Raw genomic sequence first — 6,989 nt, 5'->3', positions numbered from 1 at the left:
TGCAGTAGAATAAAAGTTCAAAAGGCAAAGCAGCATGAAAGCAGGTCAGACCAAAGAAGAATTCCCTGAAGCTGGGAGACTGTTTGCCTGGAACGAAGCCATGGATGGCCTCACCTGTACACAGCTCCGCCAGCACACAGAGGGCCACTTGCTGCACGCGCCACAGCGCAGTGAGACTCTGCGGTCCCCCCGACATTCCCAAATCCTCTTCCCCAAAGGTCCTATTAGACTGCACTTCAGAAGTGGGGCTGAGACTGGGGCTCTGCTCTTGCAGAGGAAATAGCATACCCCCTCCTTGTACCTAAACATGCTCTGCCATCTGGCTGTGTTGTGGCTGCCATGGTCAGTGACTGGGGCCGGGAGCCTGGGTCAGTGGGGGGATATGTCACTGGCATGGCTCACAGCTAGAGGCCAGCAGCTCTGTGGTCTGTCTGTACGGTGGGTGCATGTCTCAGACGCACCTGACCTTGAAAGCAGAACCCCATCCTCATCCTTTGCCCAAGACAAGGGTCCCCGGATTTTCTCTGCAGTGTCTTTGGGGGTGATAAATGGCCATTGCCATCCCCTCCCCACTCATCTCACACAGACACACGCACCCCAGCTAAACCCTTATTCCTGTTTAAACACTCCCAGCACCCCAGACCTCCAAATGTTTCAGCGAAAAATACCCACTCATTTAGACACCTGCAGCTTGGGAATGAAGCAGAAATTAAAACAAAGACAAAGAGGCACTACCAGTAATTATTTCTGAAGTAATAAGCAACTGATTGAGACTCACTGTTAATAAAACCTACACTGTAGGCAGTAATTAAGCTGCAGCTAACGAGGAATCCGGCAGCAGGCTCTGCAGCCGCCTCTCGACTACTGTGTGTCCTCTTCCCCGGAGGAGGGGCTGTTGTCGGAGGAAATAAATGGCTTCTTCACAGTCCTCTAAGAGATATTCGTCGTTTGGAGGTTTCTGCCGGGGGAAGTCAGTGTGGCTGGGCAGTAGGACCAGACAGGACACAAGTGTGAGAAGCGCAGGAACACGTGCTGTTTTCTAGATGGCTGCCATCCCCCTCGGGACGGTGACGTCATGCCTGTGGGAACTGTCAATTCAGTGGAAAAAGAGCTGAGTTGGCTCTTTTATACATGGATTTACTGAGCACCTCTAATGTGTCAGGAGCTCTGGGAGATGCATTTATATGCATTCTTTCATTTACTCCTCCCGATAGCCTTAGGAAGGAGGTGCCATTAGAAACTGCTTTCTGAATGAGGCTAGCTTGGCTCAGAGAGGCGAAGTCACCTGTGGGAGACCACCTGGCCCCTGTACAGAGGGAAGCCAGGGTTGGAACCCAGAGCAAGGGGGAACCTGGGGTCACTTTTTTGCAGGCAACGTGGCCATGTGAGGCAGGTATGGAATCAGTAGGAACAGCTGGGTGTGGCTGCCTGATGAGCTGGTTACCCAAATATTCCATGCCTCGGTCTGCATCTGTACGGGGACAATCCTGCCTGTGTCGTGGGTTTGCTGTAAAGACTACTCACCACGTTGCACATAAGGATTTAGCACAGTGTTTAGCGCAATAAATATAAACAGTCAATAAATGCCAGTTATAGTTATAGATGCTGCTTGGACACTTTGGGAAGCAGCACGGAATGTTGATGAAACTCATCGTCTGAGCATGGCAGAGTTTCTGCAACAGTGGACGTCGTGGAAGTCTCAGCAGAGTGTCTGTCTGCCTGTGTCCCTTGGGATGGGGGCAAACAAACCCAGAGGGCCTGCTCCACTCTGAGGCCACTGCCCTGGTGTCCAGGGCAGCGGGAAGCTGGCCGAGCTCCCAGACAGCCTGTCTCGGGCCTGGAGTACAGAGCCGCTGCCTCACCAGCTTGTAATGAGCTGCGTCTCCATCCTGATTAGAGGAACAATCCTCCTCAGAAGGGCTCGGGGGAAGGAAGTGACAGCGCCGTGGGGACAGGGCATAGCTTTGCCTTCCAAGGAGGGGCTGGCTTCTGGAGAGCTGGTGACTTGAAGGTCACAGTCCAAGATGGGGTCCCTCCCCCTGGAGGAGGCGAAGCAGAACCCATGGGGCAAGTCTGGGTCAGAGCAAGAGACGCACTGGGGCCCACCCAGGCCTCTGTCTGCAAGGCTGGGAGGCAGCTGCTCGAACGCTCTGGTTTGCCAAGAAGGGCAAGCAAGGAAACCAACATTCTCTGGGCACCTTCTGGGCACCAGGCCTGAAGCCAGACCTATGACATCATCACCATCATCAACATCGTCCTATTAAATAGAATGTTAGGGCACTGTCTTTTCCAAAACAGTGGATTGCAGCCCATTCCTGGGTTATGAAAACAATTTAGTGGGTGACAAATAGCATTTTAAAAATAACACAATTTTTTTAAAATCTGGAAAATGTCAGAGTGCCCTGCACAGAACAAGGATTGGTATCGTTTTGCAGGAGTTTCATTTTTTTAATGTGTGTGTGAGCATTTGGGAGCGTGGTTGTAATGAAGACAGAAATTGTGCTCACTTCAAGGAGTTGTGATGGGGTTGAATGAGTTAATATTCTAAGTGCTTAAAGCAGTGTAGTAGAGACTGCCAGCACCCACTCATGTCCCTTGGACATAGTTCAGTTTCCCTGTACCCAAAAACGGCTTCCCGGGTTTCCCTCCCCCCCCCCCCCATGGCAATACACTTAGCCCAAATGCAGCGCAGGTGAAGGGTGGCAGAATTGATGTCCCAGGCACTCCTATCAGCCTCGCAGGATGGGAGACGGTGGATAAACACTACGCCTCCTGATCGCCCGGTGCACTGCCTCCGAGGCGTGTCCCCCACCGTCTCGCAGAGGGTGCCCAGGCCCAGTGAGCCCTAGTTGTCCACAGAGGCAACTTCCCTTTCTCATCTCTTCCCCTCTCTCACAGCTTCCTGGGATCCCTTCTCAAATAAACTTCTTGCACCTGTACCTCGTCTTGGTGCCTAATCTTATTTTGGATAGACTCAAGCAGATTCTAGCACAAAGTGAGTGCTCAATAAATTATTATTCCTGCACACTGGCTCTGTGCCAGGCAAATGCCACCCCTCAGAGCCCCAACTGCCTCACCCCTTAGTGCCCCAACTGGAATAATCCCAGTATCCTCTTCATGGCTTGGTATGAAGATTAAATGACCTAATTGTGCAAACCACATATCTGACAAAGGACTCATTTCTAGCATATGTAAAGAACTGTCACAACTCCACATTAAAAAAACAAATAATATAAGTATGGCCACTGTGGACAACATTATGTAAGTTACTCAAACAATTAAAAAGAGAACTATATATAATCCAGCAATCCCACTTCTAGGTATTTACCTAAAGAAAACAAAAACGCTAACTTGAAAGTTAAATGCACCCCCGTGTTGGCTGCAGCATTATTTATAATAACCAAGACATGGAAACAACCTAAGTGTCTATTTTTAAATGCATAAATAAAGAAGATGTGCTGTGCCTGGCTGGTGTGACTCAGTGGCTGAGTGTGGACCCACGCACCAAGAGGTCACCAGTTCGATTTCTGGTCAGGGCACATGCCCAGGTTGTGGGCCCGATCCCCAATGAGGTGTGTGCAGGAGGCGGCCAATCAATTTTCTCTCTCATTGGTGTTTCTATCTCTCCTTCCCTTCCTCTCTCTACAAATCAATAAAGAAAAAGAGAAAGAAGAAGGCATGGTGTGCCCTGGCCAGTTTGCGTCAGTGGTTAGAGCGTTGGCCTGCAGACCAATGGGTTGTGCGTTTGATTCCGGTCAAGGGCATGTACCTCAGTTGTGGTTCATCCCCAGCTCTGGTCAGGGTCATGCAGGAGGCAACCAGTCAACGTGTCTCTCTCACGTCGATGTTTCTCTCCCTCTCCCTCCCACTCTATCTGAAGATAAATAGAAAAATATCCTTGGGTGAGAATTAAAAACAAAAAGGAAGACATGGTGTATATATACAATGGAATAATCCTGAGCCATAAAAAAGAAGAAAATCCTTACATTTGCAACAATATAGATGGACCTCGAAGGCATTATGTTGAGATAAGTCAGACAGAGAAAGACAAATACTGTATAAATTCACTTACACTTGGAATGCAAACAAAACAAAACAAAAAAACAAGCTCACAGATACAGAGAACAGATTGGGGATGGGGGAATAGTACAAATTTCCAGTTATAAAATAAATAAGTCACGGAGATGCAATGTACAGCATGGTGACACTGTGCCGCATATTTTAAAGTTGCTAAGAGAGTAAATCTTGAAAGTTCTTATCACAAGAAAAAAACATGCTTTGACTCTGTACGGTGATAGGTGTTAACTAGTCTTATTGTGATGATCCTTTCACAATATATACAAATATTGAATCATTATGTTTTACACCTGAAACTAATGTTTTATGTTAATTGCACCTCAATCAAAAAACCAAAGAAACAAAAAGTTCAATTAGAACATGTGCAAATGAGCCCAGCCGGTGTGGCTCAGTGGATTGAGAGTCGTCCTATGGACTGAGTTTCCGGTTCAATCTCACAAGGTCACATACTGTGTCATCCTGTTTAGATGACACTGTTGAAATAACAAAATCATGCAGATGGAAAACATACTAACAGTCGCCAGGAGTTAAGGATGTAGAGGGGAGAAGGCGGGTGCTACTATAAAGGGAAGGCATGAGGGAGAATAGTTCTGTGTCTTGACTGGTGGTTACACAAAGCAAACAAGTGATGAAATGATACAGAACTATACCCGCATGTCATCATGCCAATGTCAGTTTCCCGTTTTTGATACTGTGCTGTAACTATGTAAGATACAACCATTGGAGAAAACTGGGCAAAAGCTAAAGAGATGTCTCTGCCCCTGGCCAATGTTGCTCAGTGAGTTGGAGCGTCATCCTGTACACTGAAAGGTGGCGGGTTTGACTCCCGGTTGGAGCACATACTCCGGTTGTGGGTTTAATCCCTGGTTGGGGCACATGCAGGAGGCGGCCGGTTGATGTTTCCTCCCTCTCTCTCTCTCTTCTTTTCTCTTTCTAAAATCAATTTTATAAAAAGAGCTCTCTCTGTATCATTTTGTAATTTCCTGCAAACCTATGTTTTAGATGAGCTACTTGTAAAGAGTTTAGATCAGTGCCTAAGTGAGCACTTAATGTTAGCTCTCATCATTATGAGTTCATTGTCATTGTTACTTCATACAAGCCACTGTATTTAATGCTCACAATAAGCTTGTGAGGAAAGGGTGTTTGTTTTTTTACTTCCATTTTACAGACTGAAGTACTGACTCAGACACATTAGATAACTTATCTGAGTTCACATATCCAGAAAAACCTAGTAACTGAAGCCCAAATCCATGAACTTCTCACATATATGCAGGTATAAAAACCAATAAGATAAAAATCTTTGCCCTCATTGAGCTTATAACATAGTGAGGGAAGTAAAAGATTTAACTCAAATCCAAGCAGAATGCCATATGTGTATAAGTTCTATGAGGGCATAGGCAAGAGAGGAGCAGAAATATCCCAACTGAGGAAATCTAGGAAGGCTTCCTGGAGGAAGTGACATTTGGAATTGTTTTGAAGAATGTGTAGGAGCTCAGTAGGTATAAAAGGGGGTAGTAGTGCAAGAAAAAGCATTCCCAGCAGAGAGAACCTGATCGTTCAGGCATGAGAGTACTTGGAGAACAGTGCCAAACCCAAGGTGGTTGAAGCAACTGGCATGTGACTAAAGGTAGATGCAAATTAAGGAAAAGCAGAAGGCAGTCAAGGGAGATGGGGTCTGGACAACAGGCTGGGGATTTGTTCTCCCAGCTTTTGCTCACTATGGCCTCAAAGTCTGCCAAGGAAGCCAAAAGGCCAATGTCAAAAGTGCATGTGCAATGAAACAGTGAACACAAGGGGTCAGTCTTCTGTTTACGCCAAAAAAGCTGGGCAGAACTCCACAGTGGGCTCTGAGGTCCCAGGACGCAAGCTCTTCCATTTCAGGACCCCAAGGCCCAGTGCTAGCAGATCCTGAAGGCAAACCCCCACCTCTTGTGGAGGCTGGGGTCCGCAACAGTTATGCTGGGCTCTGGAATTTTATCTCTGTCAATAATAAGTCATGAACCCTATCACACTTGTACTTATTTATCTTCCCTCCCTGACAATAACCTCTTTGCGGTCAGGATCCAGGTCTGTCTGAGTCACTGCTGAGTCAGCCCCATAGAGGTATCCATATTTAATTCCATTTGATTGATCCAATATAAATTTATTGGGCACCTATGCTGGGGATTGGAGATGAAAGAACAAGATGCAGGTCCTTAGTGGAGAAGACAGACAACCACTCACAGGGCAATGGTAGTGTCGACCACCCAGAAGCCAAAGGATGAGAAACTATGCCGGACTGTGACTGGTGAGGACAGCCACATCTACCTGACTTATCTTAACAAATGTGGAGCCTCCTTCTTGGTGAGACTGGGCACTGTTGATCATGGTGGCCAGAAATTGTTAATGCGGCTACACCGAGACACGGGCTATGCTTCCATCACAGTCAATGTATTGCAAGGGTGACAATGAGACCTGTACCGTTTTGCTAATGTCAGGAGGGAGATGGAATGTAACACCACCGCAATACTAGAAATGTAGTAAGGGATAATACATTTCAGATCCCTGGCCTAGACAGCAAGCTCCTTCCTGCCGCCCAGCTTCTGCAGCCTTAACGCGAATTTAGTCAAAACTAGGTTCCAAAGAGTCTAACGGGAAACTGTATGAAGTATGTCATCAGTGCGTCGACATTCAAGTGGAGACAAAAGCACCCCAACTAAGAAAATTGTGACAAGGTTGACGGACAGAACAACTGTGGATTCGACAGGGGATCTTTTAAAAAGGCCTATCTTGAAAATAAGTTGTGACTCAAATTTTGGAGGAACTAAGGTGATGGGCAGTGGAATGAACCACCACATGTAAAATTTCTTAAATAAGAATCCATAATGTAACAGGTGGAGGCGGTATTGGTTGTCCGTGGGCCTTTGCAGTCA

General features: G+C 46.8%; 1 non-coding gene across 1 annotated transcript; it reads left to right on the top strand.

Moving 5' to 3' along the window:
• Window positions 1–6,407: 6,407 nt before the first annotated feature.
• On the top strand, window positions 6,408–6,542 carry LOC118629166. The gene has a single exon (XR_004959408.1). It is a non-coding gene; the product is annotated as a small nucleolar RNA SNORA1 (small nucleolar RNA).
• Window positions 6,543–6,989: the final 447 nt, after the last annotated feature.

Source organism: Molossus molossus, unplaced genomic scaffold, assembly GCF_014108415.1.
Source record: "Molossus molossus isolate mMolMol1 unplaced genomic scaffold, mMolMol1.p scaffold_m16_p_13, whole genome shotgun sequence".
Classification (NCBI taxonomy): domain Eukaryota; kingdom Metazoa; phylum Chordata; class Mammalia; order Chiroptera; family Molossidae; genus Molossus; species Molossus molossus.
Note: the sequence above shows the minus strand (reverse complement) of the source record. Positions and strands in the feature narration are given on the sequence as shown.